Source organism: Balaenoptera acutorostrata, chromosome X (assembly GCF_949987535.1).
Source record: "Balaenoptera acutorostrata chromosome X, mBalAcu1.1, whole genome shotgun sequence".
Taxonomy (NCBI): Eukaryota; Metazoa; Chordata; class Mammalia; order Artiodactyla; family Balaenopteridae; genus Balaenoptera; species Balaenoptera acutorostrata.
The window spans coordinates 6,982,991-7,000,618 of NC_080085.1; the positions used below are offsets into that span (position 1 = coordinate 6,982,991).

At 50.0% G+C, this 17,628-nt stretch overlaps 1 protein-coding gene across 5 annotated transcripts in view; it reads left to right on the forward strand.

Annotated features, from left to right (window-relative positions):
• Window positions 1–473: 473 nt before the first annotated feature.
• Window positions 474–17,628, forward strand: part of TBL1X (transducin beta like 1 X-linked) — a 223,459-nt gene continuing 206,304 nt past the window's right edge. For 2 of the 5 annotated variants that reach the window (XM_057537878.1, XM_057537876.1), the window contains exon 1: window positions 1,166–1,605. The gene's annotated coding sequence lies outside the window, so the exon portion shown is untranslated. Of the gene's footprint in view, window positions 498–1,162; window positions 1,606–17,628 lie in introns of those variants that run through there. The other 3 variants (XM_057537877.1, XM_057537879.1, XM_057537880.1) reach the window with 3 other exon arrangements.

Sequence of the window (17,628 nt, forward strand, 5' to 3'; positions counted from 1 at the left end):
TAAACACTCACCTCGGGCCCCCTCTCCGCACAACCAGTACAGCAAATGGCCCGGTGTCCCAGCAAGGAGCAAGTGAGGTTCCAGTGTAAAACGCTGAGTGTGTACTGGGCTCTTGGGGCGAAGCTCCTTATACGCCAAAGGGAGGGGCAAACTTATTCTAAAATATTCGGCAAAGCAGACACCCAAGGTGCCGGCGGGTGGGTGCAGATGTTTGTTTAAGTGAACTCAGGCCTCGAGTGGGGGGCAGTTGTCACCAAGCAGGAGGGGAGGCAGGAGCGCTGGGGCCTCGGGTTCACCAGAGCTGGGCCGAGCGAGCTGCGGCAACCTTAGCACTTGGCCGGGGCCCGAGGCCCGACGCCTCCGGGCGGGGGCGGGGGTGAGAAGGCCCGAGGGCCCGGCTTCTTCCCCCTGCCCCCGCCGGGAGCCTCCACCCCGCTGGGTCCGAGTTTCTTTCTCCCCACGCACTGCCGGCTCTTCGCTGGAGGCATTTTGCAAAGGTCGAGGCTCCCCCTGGGCCCCCACTTTTCCGGGGAGGGGAGGAGACCATTGGGGTGCCCTCCCGGCCGCCGATTTTGAGGGAGCGGCGTCCTCAGGCAGGTTGCAGGGTTCTGCTAGGGCAGCTGGGTGGCTGCTTCTTGGAGGTGGGGGAGGGTAACAGAGCGGTGGCCCGGTTCTCCCCTTCCCTGGAAACCGCGGTGCTGGTGACCGGGCTCCTGTCCCCTCCTGGCTGGGTCCGGGCCTGGGACGGGGTGGGCACAGGCCTGCGTCTCCTTCCGCCCGCATGGAGGCCACGAGGAAGGGACGGGGTTCGGATACACTAGGGAGACCCGGGTTCCCTTCAGCCACCCCGGGCGCGGCGGGGAGAGCAGAGTCAGGGGTGAGGGACGGGGGAGGGTTGCAGGTTCCCCCGCCGTGGGGACGGGGCGGCTCGGGACGCGAGTCTTCCCTGGAGCCCTGGGGGAGGGGCTGTGTGGGGGGCGGACTCTCCCTCTCTTGGCTGTGGGGGAGGGCAGGCCTGGTGGCCTCACCCTCCGTGGGGGAGGGACCGGCTTGGGACGCGCCCCTCCCCCCCGGGCGTGTGGGGGGGTGTCGGGGGGGGGGGACCCGGGCTCCCGTTCCCCGGCGGTGGGGGAGGGTGCGGGCTGGGGGCCGTGGGGGGAGGGGCCGGCCCGGCGGCGGAGGCGGCCTCCCTGGCAGTCCTCCCGGCCGGGGTCGGCGCGCTGGCGGCCGCTCCCCCCGGAGGTCACTGCCCGTGCCGGTCCCTCCCGCCGTCCCGCCCTCTGCCGCCGCCACCGCTCCCGCCCCAGCCCCCCCCCACCCCCCCGCACTCTCTGCGCTCGGGAGCGAGGTGCCGCCAGCGCCCCCGCCCCGCCGCCGCCGCCGCCGCCGCAGCGCCCTCGGCCGCCATTCGGCATCCGAAACTTTCCAGCGCCCGCGCCTCTCGGGGACTCGGCTGCGGCGGGGCGGGGGCGGCCCGGGGGCGGCGCGCGGCTGCTCCGGGCGCCGGGCCCTCCTCGGCCGCGGCACGGCCCGGGCTCGGCGACGGCCGGCCGGAGGAAGGTTCGGGGCGGCGGCGCCGCCGCAAGTTGCGCTGCTCGCGGCGAGGTGAGTGCGCGGGGCTCGGCCGGCCGGCCGGGCGCGGGGTGGGGCGGGGGGGGCGCCAACTTGTCCCGCGTGGGGGCCGGCGGTTCCCTCCCTCCGGGGTCAGGCCGGCGGCCTGGGGCGCCCGCACGCTCCGTCCGCCTCCGGGGCTCTGGAGAGGCAGGTCCCCAAGTGTCTCTCGGGCTTGGGCTGGGGTGCGGCGCGCTCCCTGCAGGCTGCACAATACCCCGTTTTGGCTGCTCCCCAAAGTGCCGGCGCGTTGGGGGCGGGCGGAGGCTGGGGGGCTCCTTTGTTTCGGGGAGGGGGAGGCGGCCGGCAAGTTTGGGGAAGCGCTCGATTTGTCCCCCGGTGCTCCTTTGTCTGTCCAACCCGGGGTTGGCTGGACGGACCTGCGCCGCCGCGGGATCCCCCGTGGGGGGAGGGGAGCCCCATTCATCCCCGGGCGCGGGCCGGCCAGCCCCGGGCCGGCTGGAAGCGCGGCGGCGCGGGCCCTGGGCGGGTCAGTTTATGAGCCGCAGAAACTGTCAAGGAAGTCGGGAGCTCCCCAGCCCGGGCGAGGAGTGCGGGCTGGGGGCGACTTCGGCGGACGGGGGGCGTCCCTGGTCGGGCCGGGTCTGCGGAGCGCGGCCTGGGGAGGCTGCAGACCTGTTGCTCCCGGGCTGGGGGGAGGGGTGCCCCCAGATTCGCGTCCTGGGCGCTGCTCCCCAGGGGGACCTTGCCCACGGGGGCCGGTGTTCGGAACGGGGTGGGGCGCGGCTTCGGGGGTCGCCGGAGGTCGCCGGGTCCTTGACAGTTGGGGGCTGCCAGAGGCCCGCGGGCGCTGGATTAGGGCCTGCCCTTCCCGTGCGCTGTCCGTGCGCGGTGAGGCCCGCGCCGGGGCTCGTTCTTAGCACGGCCTCGCATTCTCCGAGCCCCTCGCTTTGGAAATTCCACAAAGTTAGAGTCGGAGGTGGGGTGTTTTTTTTTTTTTTTTTTTCTTTTTTTTCTGTCGCTGATGTTGTAGAGCAGAACCCCAAAAGAAACAGAAACGCATGCCCTATTCCTTGTGCCACGGTTTTTGCTTTGCTTTGTCACATGTGGTTTGACCTGACTGCTGGATGTTTTTCTCTCCAGGCGCGCAGCCTGGGTCCCTGGGTTAACCTGAAAGGGGAGGGGCGGGACTCCAGCCTGGGAGGGGGAGGGGAGCGCCACTCTTCCGTCCTGAACGGTGGCCTCGGTGTAGGAAATTGCCCAGGACGATTTCATGAAAAGTTTACAACTAGTCATTCCTAGGAAAGACGCGATGGGTGGGAGGGGGGCGCGAATGTTGAGTATGGAACAGTTGAGACGTGAAGATGACTCTTTCATGTTTAGGGATGTTAATATCTCAAACTTACGGCAGATTTTCGTGGAAAATACCCCAGCTGGATGATGAATCCAGGGATGAAAGTTGAAGTGCATCACTTGACCCACTTATTAAGATAGCCCCTTAAGGATATTCTAGACCTGAAGGGAACACACACCTGTGGGACGAAAATGGAGACTTCAGGTGTTGATTTGGTGTCGTGCACAGCAGGGTGTGTGTCATTGGATCTTCTGAGGTTGGCTGTTCGTGTGCTTCTGTCCAGGGCTTAAGTCACTCCAGGAATTGTCAACACCCCTCATTTAAATTTCACACCTTGACCCTTAAATCTCCCAAAGCTCACCCCTCCTGAAAGTTTGGGTGTTTAAATGAAGTGTGTGGTATCCTAGTTGGTCTCGAATCTCACCTTTAACCATGGGAGTCTCAGTTTTCTCATCTGTGTGATGGCATCATGAGTACCTGGGTGAGCTGTTAGGAGGGTTTCAGCGCTAGCCAGCAGAAAGGGGAATAGAGCCCGAGTCCAGCTGCATCAGGACACCTAACGCTTTGCTAGAAAAGCAGCCTTTGTCCCCGTTTGGCCTGAACTAGTGAAAGGGCCCACCCTGTTGTTCTGCTCTACCGTTGACCTTCAAGTCCTGTAACTTTTCTGAGTGTCGTTTTCTGTATGTGTAAAAATAAAAACGGGAACTGAAATCGTGGTGCTCATTGGGTAGTGCAAGGACAGAAAGAGGGAATGTACGTGTAATTTTTTTGAAAACTACAACGCTGACTGTAAGTTTTAGTTGTTACGGTATTGTGCAGGTAAAGTAATTTTCCTAATGTTACTCTAATGCCATGCAGTGAGGATTTTACAGGCACTTAATGCCCTGTGTGCAGCAATTATTTTCATTCTACTTCAGAGGACACTGACTTGTTCATGTGGAGGGAGGATTGTTTGATTCCGAAAGCCCAGCTCTTAAGCTTGGTGTTATTTTGCCTTCCTGTGTATACACAGTGTGAATCTTCCCACTTGGAGACAAGCTCGTTAAATTACACACACACACACACACACAATTTCTCTCTTTCTCTCTCTCTCTCCCACACAGAAGAACCTACATTGAAATCTGTTTGTACACCTAGATGAATCTCAGCAGAAATCATGAAATGTCCACCACAGTGGAAAGATTGTTTTCATCTATAGCTTAATTATCTGGTGTGGCAGCCACTAGCCAACATGTGCATATTTAGATTCAAATTAAATAAAATTCAGTAACAATTCTGTTGTTACTAAAATAAACAATTCTGTTCTTTCAGTGCTCTACCCATAATTCACATACCCAATAGATGTGTGTAACTAGTGGCCGCCATATTGGGACAGCGCAGAACTTGCAGAACGTTCTATTGGAAGGTGATTCTCTATAGTTACTGCAAGTAAGGATTAATAAAGAAGGCAGTAAAGAGAGTTAGTTTACTTTTTGTGGGAGGAGGGGAGAGGCTGTAAGAGTTTGAAATAATTTACTGGTAGACTTTAAAAAAAAAGGCAGGCCCATTTCAGCTAGCAGGTGACCTAGGAAAGTGATTTCAGTGAGGTTGACAGCTGTGGTTTTTTAGATTGAGGTGGTTTGGATCACTTTTGAATTAGAAAACCAGAACTCCAAGCTGGAGTCTCTCACTGAGTATTTAACCTTGGACACGGCATTTAGTGTCTTTGTGCCTCAGTTTCCCCATCTGAAAAATGGCATAGCCAGTCCCCATGTTGCCTGCCTTTGAGTGTGTCGTGGCGAACATCTCTTGGGATGGTGGGGAGCCCAAGGTGTCACTGTCAGTGAAGCCCCTCGTAGGTGATTTAGAGGCCTTTGGTGATTTAGAGGCCTTATCTGATATGTTTAAAGCGGTGTTCGCCATGGGCTACCTACCCCTCCCCCCAAGTTTATGTCTTAAATTTTAAGGTTTAATTTCTTGAGGGTAAAATCTTCTCTTATTAAAAGACTGATCAGGAATCCTTCCAACAAAGTGAGGCTTAACAATAGTCAAAGTATTTTTTAAAAGCAGCTGAGTGCTGGCCGTTTCCTGTATACTGGTCCCTGAGTCAGGATGTTATTTTTATTACTTAGTTGGTGTGTTCTTTGCATAGTCTTTTATATTTTTTTATAGCAACGTATTAGAAATTTTATTTGTGGTTGGGGGGAAAAACCCAGTTTTGCATCTGTGAGAGAGGTGACTTCCCAGATCCCCCTCTGCCATTTGTCCTCACTCTTGCTTTCTCTCAGGACTGCTGTGACCTGTCCAGCTTTTGAGACACCTGGGATATCCATGATTCTCTTCCAGAGGCGGGCAGTGGGTTCCTGCAGAGGGAAGCCAGGCCCACAAGAGCCATCTCATGTAGGTCCTGAGTGTCAGGAATTCAGACCCTTCATCAGTTACCTATTGGGAGGGAGGACCCCACACCCCAACCCTGAGGCTGCCCCCTCTTTGAGCTTTCCGTCAGGTGTCTGGGTCTTGGGCTCTGCACACGTCGTTATTGCCAGGCCTGACCCGGGCCAGAGGACAAGCACGATCACTCTGCCCTGGAGGCGAGACTGTCCCAGGTGTGGTGTCCCCGGATACCTTGCATTTGCCTCCTTTTTCTCCCTTAAAAAAGAAGAGTACGTGACTTCCAATAAGTTGTTAATCTTTCACCACCCAAGACGTTTAAAAAATAGTTTCAATCAGGAAGCAAGACTAAAGTCATTTTGTAAACTTTTTTTTTTTTTTAAGTTGGAAAGATAAACTTTTTTTTTTTTCCCATACCTATTTTTAGCATGAAGGAAGTAACTGGCCTCGTGAGTGGAGACTGGATGTGAGTTTCTCCCTCGGGTCTTGCCCTCCTTGGCCCTCCCTCTTGTCCATCCTTTCCATGGGGCTCGACCAACTGGATGGCCCCGGCCACGTGAGCAGAGCGAGACCCAGCAACCAAAATAAACGCTGGATGTGGGAAGGGACAAACAGTCAACATGTTTGTAGAGGGAAAGAGAGCCTGCTCTGAGAAAATGAGTTTAAAACCTCAGGGGAAAAACGCAGTCATTAAGGAATGTGCTCCCCGGGAACTTGACCATGGAGGTGGCCACCTCCTGCAAAGCACTTCTGTGCATTATCGCCGTCATCAAATATTTATTGAGAATCCACTGCCTGATTGAAGATTGCAGATGTGAACTGGAAGCCATTGAAAAGTTAAATTGGAGCAAATTTAAACTTGGAAACAGAGGAGAGAGTATTTTCTTCTGATGGAGGAAGTTGGGTACCATTTCCATGGCTTTGGTTTGTTCTTGGTAGTTGGGAAGGAAGAGGTGGAGATGGAGCGTGTGACTCGCAGGTTCGAGAGAAAGGGACGTCGTAGGGACGAAGGTAGCGGAGATGGTGGCTTACTAGAACCGTGTTTTCAGCGTTGAGCTCTAGAAGCTTGTGGTCAGCCCATGGTTCTCAGGGCAGTTTTGTCCCCTACCATCAGGCAGCTTTTGGCACTGTCTGGAGACGTGCGGTTGTCACAAGTTGGGGGAGGGGGACGGTGATGCTCCTGGCGTCCGGGGGGGGCGGGGGGGGGTCCGTGGATGCTGCGTAACGTCCCACAGTGCACGGGACAGACCCACCCCAGAGAGCGACCCGGCGCTTAATGCCCGTGATGCCAGGGTGGAGACACCAGCCCTGAGTTCTGCTGTCAACCGTGCAGTCCTGTCTTGAGCAAGGTCCACGGGCAGCTGGATGTCAAGATAGGTATCCGGCGCTGTGGTTCTCACAGCTCCCGTAGGCCGTTTTGGGATACATTAGGAAGTAAATGAGAAGGGAAAGGAGGAGGTGGGAAGCGGATGGCCGGAGCGGCGCAAGGCCAGGAGGTGTTGGGGGCGGGGGGCGGCTGCGAGTCACCTGAGCTCTGTCTCAACTCGAGTATTTTAGAGCCCCGATGCCAGCGCGCCTGCACAGCGCGCCTGCACGGCTCTTTCCTGCTGGTTTTGCGGATGTCATTGCAGATTTACCGGGTCTCACTTTTGGTCGGCTTCTTGGGACTTGGGTATTTATCAGGGGAACACCCGGTACCTGTCTGCTGTTTTCGGACCCTCTCTGTGCCCGGCGAGATGTCGGCTAACCTGGACTTGGGGTAACCTCCACCGCCGAGCTTGGGGGGGGCGGGCGGACACGTCAGTGTGGGAGGCGTTTGCCGCCTGCAGGACTCTGGATGCTGTTTCCAGCCCTGTCCTCTCCTGTGAGTAGTTGATTCGTGAACGGCTGGGGGCAGCTGGGTGCGGACCTGCAGTGGGGCCCTCTCCCACGAATGGGCACTGCTGGCACCTGGAGTCTGGTCCTCCTGAGCCAGCCCGTGGCCTGTGACCCCCCCCCCCCCAAGAGGAGCGCCAAGCCCAGCCTGGTTGGGGGCCCTGTGGGCTCCTGGTGGTCATGGGGTCGGGGACGCGGCTCTGAGGGAAACTTGGTTTGCAGCCAGCTCACCGTGCACTGACCGCCTCTGGGCACATGTTACCTTCTCTGGCCTTAGTTTTCTTCTTGAGAGAGAAAGAAAATAAAATCTGTTTCTCAGGCTTGTATTAACAGAAGGAGGATTATTATCATGCTTGGAGCCCAGTGTCCTTAGGTTTTCCTCGACTCTGAAGTTGGGAATTGGTGTGGAAATATCCAATAATGACAATAATAATATATCTTTTTTAGTTACGGTGGTCTCCATCAATTGCTTGCTTGCTTTTCTTAAGTTAAATTTCAGGGCTGGCATACGCACACAAACACACACACGTGCTGTATTCAGACACATATGTATTCTCTGTATATTTCCTAAATTTACTATGTGATAAATTATGAATTTCAGCATGCTTAAATTTCTGTAACCACCACCATCATCAGGATACCAAACAACTAAATTCCGTCACCCCAAAGGTGTCCGTGGTGCTTTCCCTCCATACTCCCCACTCCCTCAGCCCCTAACCCGGGGCACCTGCCGATCAGCTCTGCTCTCCTGGTCTCGGTAATCACATTTTAACTCAGGATGAAATGCCTAATAGTGAATCTCTCCACTCTTCGAGCACCTTCCTTGACTCATGAATTTTATACTGTAGCACACTTGGGCCCATGTGTTTTTCTCAGAATGATTTTGCACTGTGGATATTATCAAAAGCAAGGAAAAGCCAAAACTTAGAGCTTCTTAATACTTGTAAGAAATCATAGTGAAAAAATATCGGGTATCTTGTTGGAGCTGCCTATCGGATTTGCACATTTCCTATGCCAGTTGATCCTTGCTGCCAAATCAGTTGAGATGGGACATTTTTGGATGCACTTTCAGAGACTGTTTCTGGAGCAGTACTATGTAAAATGTATCAGTAGGTTAGACTCATGTCTTTAGTTTCAAAAACAGGACACACATTAAGAGGCGTGGTTTTCCCAGTGGGTTGATAACGTGACCAAAAAGTACACTAAAAATATCCAGTTGTGTTTGCATTAGTTTGTTGTAGAAATAAATTCCTATGTCTGTGTTTCTATGTGGTTGTTAACCTGAATTTTACCTTGGGTCGTAATTTCACTATTTGTGATCAAATAAGGAATATCATGTTTTCTAGAGAATCCTTTGCCTGGCGTTTTGGTCACTTGTGTCCTGCCTTGGGGTTGCCTGCCTGCTTGTGTGAAGTTGTTGAACCTGTGTGTGTCCTCACGTGTAGAGTGAAAGGCTTGATGAGCTGATCTCGAGGCCTCTCCTACCCCGTGTTTGCGGATTGTAATGTGGAAAAGGCACACGTTAAATGTTGCGTAGGCTCTTTTTTTTTTTTTTTTTTAACACTTTTGTAGGTTAAGGATTATGGTGGTTTTATATTAACTAGCAATTTGGGTAAACTATGTTCCATGCTTTAACTATCATTTTACCCATGATTGAAATAAACAATATTCAACTTAACATTGCTAAGTTAGTTGCATGTTTTACTGTAAAAAAAGACCCCAGCAATTCAGAAGACGCTTTGGGCTGTGGGGTGCCTCTGAATAACTCTTACGAGTGTTGTAGTTTCCCAGTTTCAGGAGACCCTGTAAAATAAGCACAAACAATGCTCACGGCAAAATTCATAGTGTTTATTCTTGAAGAGAGTGTCTCTGCCTTGAATTCCTGTCATTTTTTCCTATCGTGGTGGATGGAGCTGGAATACTGAAAAGAAAACATGAGAGTTTTCTTTGCTTACTTCCCTTGGGCCTGGAACCCAGAATATGACCCGAGATAGCCAGCCCGGAGCACTTTCCTTTCTGGAACACTTACCACCAACCCCCAGGGAGAATACAGAGGCAGGAGGAGGTGAGGACTCTCCCCACCCCCCCACCCCCCCACCGGCGTGATGATCACCTTCTCTCTCTCCAAGATGTTGAAGACTTTCCTCATGTCTACCGCAACCTGGACACCCAGCCTCATCCATGTTGGAGCAAGGCTAGAAGGACACTGTCCGCTTCTTGGGAGAGCTTGACTCATACTATTATAGACTTGCCCGTTGTCATTGGGCTTTAGAGTCTGTGTGAACATCCGGTATCGAATTTGCAAACACTTCTGCGTGTTTAAACTTTCCGATAGATGGAAATTTGGGCAAAAGAAGCTTACTGTATGTGATGCCATTTTATTTCTTAAATCAGTAATAACAAATACTTTAATATGGTAAGACCACGTAAGTCATGATTGGGAACTGGAGAAAATTCTGTGTAACTGAGCAGTGCTTTTTGTTTCTAGTGCGTTGGGGTGATTTTTAGCCTTAGCTGGGTCAGCTCTACCCGTCGAGGTACCCTTCTTATCTTGACATCCGTTTGAAGATGAGAAATGAGAAAGTGGAGTTGGAGGGATGTTACCCTGTTCATATGATGCAGACATCTGTAGCACCGGTATGCAAACATAATTCTCAGCACCTATAAAGTTCCAGGTGGTTGCCGAGTTTTAGGCTGTATTTAGAAAAGCAACTGAGCAGAGAACTGATGTCTCTACCATTTGATTCATTTGGGAGACAGAATAAACTTGGGTCCTTGCCTTAGGTTCTTTTCCCAGCAGAATCTTATCAGGCATTCTAATCCCTTGAAACTTGAATGCCAACTCTGTGTTGGTAAAGACTCAAGTATTCACAGTTATCAACGTAAAAACAAGAGTTGCCAGTCCCTGACAGTCACAGGTCAGTCTTGGGAGACACGCTTTGGTTTAACTCCTAATTTGATTATGAAAAAATATCACATTAGGTTTGTATTTCTAAGATGCACGATGATTCTGTGCCAGTTTCAACAATTTCCAGAGATCTGTAGCGTAATTCTTCAAAAAGCCTTGCCAGGAGAAACGGCGTTGGAGGGGCACCCAGCTCAGAAGTTGGTGAAAATAAGAAGTAATGATCTCATGTGTCCAGTGCATGACAAAAATTGTTGTAGACCAGATGAGAACAAGGGGAGAGGCCTGTGGAAATTAGACTTGCCTGATAAATTTCATGGGCCTCCTAGTACATTTCCTTGAAACCAATAGTCTCCATGTTTAGTTGGGGCAGAGGGTGACAGAAATGCCTTGTCTCAGGTTTTAATGCACACAGTGAGCTCCCAAGTGGACTGCATGTCCTCTGGCAGTGACAGTGCGATTTACTGGAGCGCAGGAAGAAGCTTCAGTTCTCTGTTTATGTGTTTCTATTTAATAGGTACAGAATGTCTATTTGTGGTCTATGAAAAATGCATATAATGTTCGTTGTGTGTTATCTCTAGTTAATACGGTACATGAGTTGGAGTCAATGCTTAAAAGGTTTTCGCTGAGAGGGATATGCAATGAAAAAGCATCTAGAGATCACTGATGGGGTCCCCAGAGCTGATGAGGGGCTGATATTGAAGTCCCTGAATAAAGTGGGACACAGATGTATTCCCCTGCCACGATGTGTGTGTGTGTGTGTGTGTGTGTGTGTGTGTGTGTGTGTACACACACATGTGTTGTGACTGAGATCTGCCAGCTTAAAGATTGGACATCCCTCCAGAGGCACAGCTATTAATGATGTGATTTGGGGAAGAAAGAACAACGTTGACAGGGTACCGTGCACGTTTTGGATCTACAGGATTGTGCGTGTTTTTAAAGCTGAAAAAATATTTGTGTTTCAGAACCAGATGACAATATCCCAGTTTCAGGTGCACGAGGAAACTTTGGAACAATGCTGTGCTTTTTAAGCATTTCATGACGCCGCAGTGTTTTCATAATCACTTAATTCTGTTTATAAATCAGCTGCTTTCATTGACGGATGCCCTCAGGGCTCCCAAAAACCAGGCTTTTTGTCGAATACGTGATTCAAACTTTAAAAGATGTGAGAGAGCGCTGGAACTGGGTTGTGATAAAAGTCTCTGGGTGCCTTCAGTCTGGCTGTTTATTTGTTGTTGTTTTTTTCCAGAAACATATTTCATCCATCATGGTTGTTATTAAATCTTTTATTTTTTTTATTTTTTGCATTTCTCATTAGAGGCTTTTTAAAAGAGAAAACTGTCATTTTGGTTGATGCTGTATTACTGGTGTTAACAGAGAGTAAATAAATACAAAAGTTATATTCACAACCCAGACCACATTGTGGGCTGTGGAGGTGAGACATAGGACTCACCTCCAAACTTCAGGTCTTTGGCTGAGGTCGTTTGCTGAGAATGGCTGAAGCTTTGGTTTTCATGACACTAAATGTTGACCGCAAGTAGTTCCAGGTTTCCACAGCAGCGTTTTTGTTTGTTTAATTTGAAATGATTGATACGTTAGCTTCGGTTTTGGTGTTTGTGTTTATTTCTCCCTTTGTGGATACTGAGTTTGCAGCGTAGCTCTGTTTGTAAAGGGAAGCAGAGACCTGCACTGTGCATGCAGACGCCTGCAGCTAGCGATGGTCTTGTTCTCCATACCGTCGGGGCACCAGGACCACACCTCATTTCACTCTCGTCAGGATCCCCGTGGACATTCATTTGTCCTTTGGTAAACTGATATATTTATCTCCTCCTTAAAAAAAAAAAGATTGCTTTTCTTTACAGTAATATTCAGAAGGCACCTACTGTGAAGAGAGGAGAAGCAGGAAGTAGAATTTTTTTTTTTTTGTCTGCACCACGTGGCCTGCGGGATCATAGTTCCCCCACCAGGGATCGAACCCAGGCCCTCCAGGCCCTCGGCAGTGAAAGCACGGAGTTCCAACCACTGGACAGCCAGGGAATTCCCAGGAAGTAGAATTTTTGACATCTACATTGTGCACCTTTGTCTCTGCTCTCCAGAGATCAGGACATTTAAGCTCCTGTAACAAATTTAGTTTTAATGAAAGTTTTGGGGAATGTCCTTTATCTGCCCCATGCCTGCCCATCTAAGAGGAGGGAGAAATTACGCAAAGTATTTTGCTTTTAGCTGGTTTCCTTGAGCCTTGTCCAAGTCCTGACTTCTTATTGCCAGCAGGTCAGCTAGACACTGGTCAATCGCTTCAGCTCTGGACAGGAATCTTTTTCTGTCTTTGTTGTTGATAATTTTCTAATAATCATTCATTTGATTATTTGCCAGCCAAATTACCCTAAATAATATTCAGAGATGTATCCGAGAATAGCCCCTTCCTGAGACTGTTCGCAGAAGTGGGCACAAAATTTGATTTTATTTCCTAAATGCATACCTCGGGTACTCATGAAGTGCAGAGATCTGTGTATACTCTCTGGGAATTAGAGGCACAGGTGTACAGAGCAGGAACGTAGGGGAATAGTAGCACCAAATGGTTGAGTCAACGGGACATGAACTCTCCAAGCATGCTAACCTTTGAGGGAAGATCTAAAAACAAATGAGTTTGTGGCGTTGTGAATTACCATTCACGTAATTTCTGTCAAGGAAGGCAGTTACTTCTTCTTGGGATGCTTGGGTTATTAAAATTAGCTATCTTCATTTTCCCACAAAAATAAAAATCAATTGTAGTTCAGATAATTGTATGTGGGGCTTTACAACTGGAAATCTGAAGTTAGCAAAATTATACACCCCTGGTTAATTACATGAGTATACTCAAACTAAATATAGGACAAGATTAGCTCATGGAAATAGTTCCTTTTTCTCTCAGTAGGTACAGCTCCTGTTCGCCCAATAGTTAATAGTTTTTAATTCCATTATGTAATTTTTTGATCATCCTGTGTTTCCAGAAAAGTTAACTGAATAAAACCAGAGACTGTGTTTTCACTATTTCCCAATGCATATTTAAACATGAAATGGTGCACAGAATAAGCTGTCCTTTGTGAATTTTTATTTTCTCAGCTCCTGGCACAATAGAGGGGGTAAGCTGGGGTCCCATTTTTCTGCGTGGCTTTTGCTTTAAGGGAAGTTTGGGTTTGGTTCATACTTTGCTATCTAAGAGTATGTTCAACCTTCTTGAATTACCTGTCGTGTTTGCTTTTCCATTGAATGTTCTATATTTGGACAAGAAATGTATTTTTCTGTATGGGTTTCTGATGGCCCAGATGTTCATCAGAGTAGAATTTCTCTCTCTCCACACTGCTGCCATTGGGCAGTTTGGTTGTTCTATGGTTCCTAGTATTGAGTTGGACACACTGTAGATTCAGGTTGGGCTGTCATTCCTTTTGCAAGCTATGTGATACTTTGTTTTATTTGGGTTTGCCATAGATGTTTGCTCGGCCTTGGGATGGCTGTAGATGGCCACTTGCGGTGATTAATTTCACGAAGATCTCTAGATCCCATTTAAGGTCTAGTTGATTTTCAGGAACAGTGTTACTGAGGTATAAATTACATACCATAGAAAGCACCCGTTTCAAGTGTGCAGTTTCAGTGATTTTTAGTCAGTTTACCGAGTGGTGCGGTCATCGGTCATCATCCAGGTTTCAAACATTTTCATTCCCCAATAAGATCCCTCACATCTTCGGGAATGTCACGTCCGTCATCCATTCCTGCTCCCCCTGCCAGCCCCAGGCAGCCACTAATCTCCTTTCTGTCTCTGTAGATTTCCCTTTGCTCAGAACCCGACGGTGAGAGGTGATTTAGTGAACCTTCCCCGCCCCCTCTCCAGGAGGGGGATACGTGGGGAGAGTGCCGGACGGGACGAGGAGCCTTGGTTTCCTCCCTGTAAAATCAGGATAGTGATGGGTTGGTTGCAAGCTCTCAAGGTGGAGCCATGCGGGAAGTAAGTCGCTCTGTAAAAAGACAAAAAACGTTTACGTTTAGGGACTTCCCTGGCAGTTCAGTAGTTAAGACTCTGCGCTTCCACTGCAGGGGGCGCAGGTTTGATCCCTGGTCGGTGAACTAAGATCCCGCATGCCCTTGTGGCACGCACGGCCAAAAAAAAAGAGAGAAACGTTTACTTGTAGTCAGCAAACTGTGAATCTAGAGGAGTTCATCGTATATTTAGGGTCGTGTTAATCGTGAAGAATCGTGCATAAAGGGCTGCATTGGACAGGTGAGGAGTCTGGAAAAGGAACTGCGTTTACAGTGATGGGCTCAGTCCCTGGAGAACACAGGACACAGCCATAGGGCAGTCAACCCTCCATGCCCCTGCTGCCTCCTTGAAATCCCGTCCTGTTTCTTTCATGACATTGGATGTTAGACTTTGACGGAAGTTCCATCTTGGTCGGGAAATACCTTAGCTCAGTGGTCCTCCACCAAGGGCAGTTTTGCTCCCAAGGGACGCTGGACGATGCCTGGGGGCTTTCTGGTTGTTACCAGTGGGGAAGGGGTGTCACTGGCATCTAGTGGATAGAGGTCAGGGCCGCTGCCCAGCATCCTGTAACGCAGGGTATGAGGCCCCAAGGCCCACAAAGAATTACTCAGCCCAAGAGGTCCTTAGTGCCGAGGTCAAGTACCCTGCCTTAGAAGCTTGAATCTCGTGGTTAAAGACTTAGTAAAGTTGAAGGACTAAATCCCCCATCAGACTTACAAAAGAAGTTCAGAAATCTTTCCGTCCTCATGCATTCCAGGGAAATATGGATCTTTTTCTAAAGCAAAGGACAAGCAAGGTTTTGGGAGCTAACTTTAGAGAGAAAAGAAATTCCTTTAGAAGTATTCATTTACAAATAAACAGCGAAATTACACGAGACGTCTGGGGCCACCCCTTGGCTTTGATCTGGAAATCACACTTCATCCTTATTATCTCTTCCCCAAGAACTGAGAAAGGAGGGCGAAAGATCCTAAGCCTGAGTAAAGACTACACGTGATGAATGTGCTGGAAGGGAGTGCCTGCTGTGAGCCCAGCCTTTCAGTGCTCTGCTTACGGCCCACGCCCCTCCCTCCGGGGTTTTGGTTTCTCTCGGTTTCTATAGGGTTTTCAGTTGCTTCCCGGAGTGCGCAGGGTGTCATAATAGCCAGGCCTCCACCCCTTATTTTCTTCGTCTGGTCAACCTTTGAGCCCCCTGAGAAGTTCAGGGCCCCCTGCCTGGGCCCCAGCCCGCTTACCTGCGTGCGTCTCCTTCTCTGTCCTGCATCTCCCAGCAGGAGCTGCCCCGCACCCCTGCGGCCCGTGTTTCTACTCTGGGGGCCTCTCCTTGCCTGCACCCCGGCAGCTGGCCTTGCTTTGGGGGCTTCCAAAATGCAAGGCTTTTCCTCTGGACAGATTCTGGTTTTTGTTTCTTTTTCCTGTTCTGAGCTCGTTCCTGTTTCTAAGGTGACACCTAAGAACATGCTGGTTTCCCTGAGTTCCCGCCCTGTGGGGTTGTAGCGTCCAGCTCCTCCAGCAGAACAACCGATATTAACAGTCCGCAGTGCGTTGTGGGAGATTCTGTTTCTGGCACGTTCAGCTGTCCACGTACAGCTGTGTAGTCTTGCGTTTTTATCTATACGGGCTCATATTACACTGGTTTTGCTTCATCTGCTTGCTTGCTTTTTTTACCACTTTGTTAAGGTGTAATTGAAGTACAGTAAACCAGGCGTATGTAAGGTGTGCACGTTCATCAGTTTTCTCCTATGTTTGCTGTCTTGATTGTGGTGCTGGCTTCTCGGACACATGCATATCAAGATAACACGTATTTTCGTGGCTTCCAAATTTCCCTGTGCCTTTCTGTAATCTCTTTCTGCTTCCTTCCGCCTCTGGGCAACCATTGATGGCTTTCTATTACTAGATAGGTTAGTTTGCATATCCTAGAATTTTATATCAGTGAAATCACAATATGTACTCATTATTTTGCCTGGCTTCTTTCACTCAGCATGGAGATTTTTGGCTTCATCCATGTTGTGGCCTGTGCCACTAATTCATCCCTTTTTATAACTGGGTAGGATTCCATCAGGTATGGATGTACCGCCATTGATCCATTCACCCGTTGTTGGACATCTGGCTTGTTTCCATTTTGGGGGTTGTTATGAATAGTGCTGCTCTAAATATTTCTGTGACCTTACCAGTGGTTCTCAAACTTCATTGTGTACCAGCACCCTGTGGAGGGCTTGTGAAAATGCAGGTTGCCAGGCCCCATCCCCAGGATTTCTGAGTCAGTAAATCTGGGTGGGGCCCGAGACGCTGCATGTCCAGCAAGTTCCCCGCTGATGCTGGAGCTCCTGGTCTGAGGCCCACGCGTGCCTTAGAGGAGGTCTCTGTAGACTCTGATCGTTAGGTGTTCCAAATATTTCTCTCCTAGGCGGTTCCTTGTCTCATAATGTTGCTTATGGTCTCAGTCACCAAGCTTCGCTTTTTTTTTTTTTAAAGGAATTCCTTTTTATTTATTTATTTTGGGCTGTGTTGGGTCTTCGTTTCTGTGCAAGGGCTTTCTCTAGTTGCGGCGAGCGGGGGCCACTCTTCATCGCGGAGCACAGGCTCCAGACGCGCAGGCTCCGTAGTTGTGGCTCACGGGCCTAGTTGCTCCGCGGCATGTGGGATCTTCCCAGACCAGGGCTCGAACCCGTGTCCCCTGCATTGGCAGGCAGACTCTCAACCACTGCGCCACCAGGGAAGCCCCAAGCTTCGCATTTTTGTTTGCTTGAATGTGTCAGTCTTTCCTCTTGGCTTCCTTATTATGTCAAGGGGCTAATACGAAGAATAACTCGGGATGTGTGGGTCGGCGTGCTGATGAACGCCAAACGCCAGCCGTGATACCCCCGCCAACTCTTGTGGGATCTAAGTTGTGCCCTGTCTGCGGTTGCTGGGGTCACCTTCTGAGGAAATGGTCCAAGCCCAGGTGGGGCGGCATTGGACCCAGGCCCTGCGCCAGGGGCTCCGCATGCTGCTGCGTCCACTGGAATCTTAAGGCTGCTCACCCGCCTTTCCTCTCACAGGGGAACAATATCCATCCTTTCTCCATCCCATCCCCTCCCATCTGAAACAGCCAGTCCCAAACCAATAAACGTATTTTACTTTCAGTTTGCTTTTCAGGGGTCTAATCTGAATCGGCTAACTTGGAGCAGCCAGAAGTTATCAGTAGACGTTTGCTGCCGTAGCCAATGCATTTGTTACAGTTATTTTTTTTATTTTGGAGAGAGAGAATACTTTCATTGTAGAGAGTCGCTTGAACTTACTGAGAACGGTTACTTTTGCAAAATCATCTTCCTGCATTTCATCATGAACCCCAGTTGTCCCACTTTGCTCCTGAGCCCGTTCCATAAACCACCTCTGGTCACAGTTTGCTACTGACCTCTGCTCAGGCATTTCAGAATCTTTACTGTGGAGTGGGTTGGTGTGCAGGATTCCAGGCTTGTTAAGTAAACTAACCTCCTTGGGATGGTTAAATTTTTTAAAGTTTGCAGTGACTTGTAATCATTGGCTAATATCCTAGTG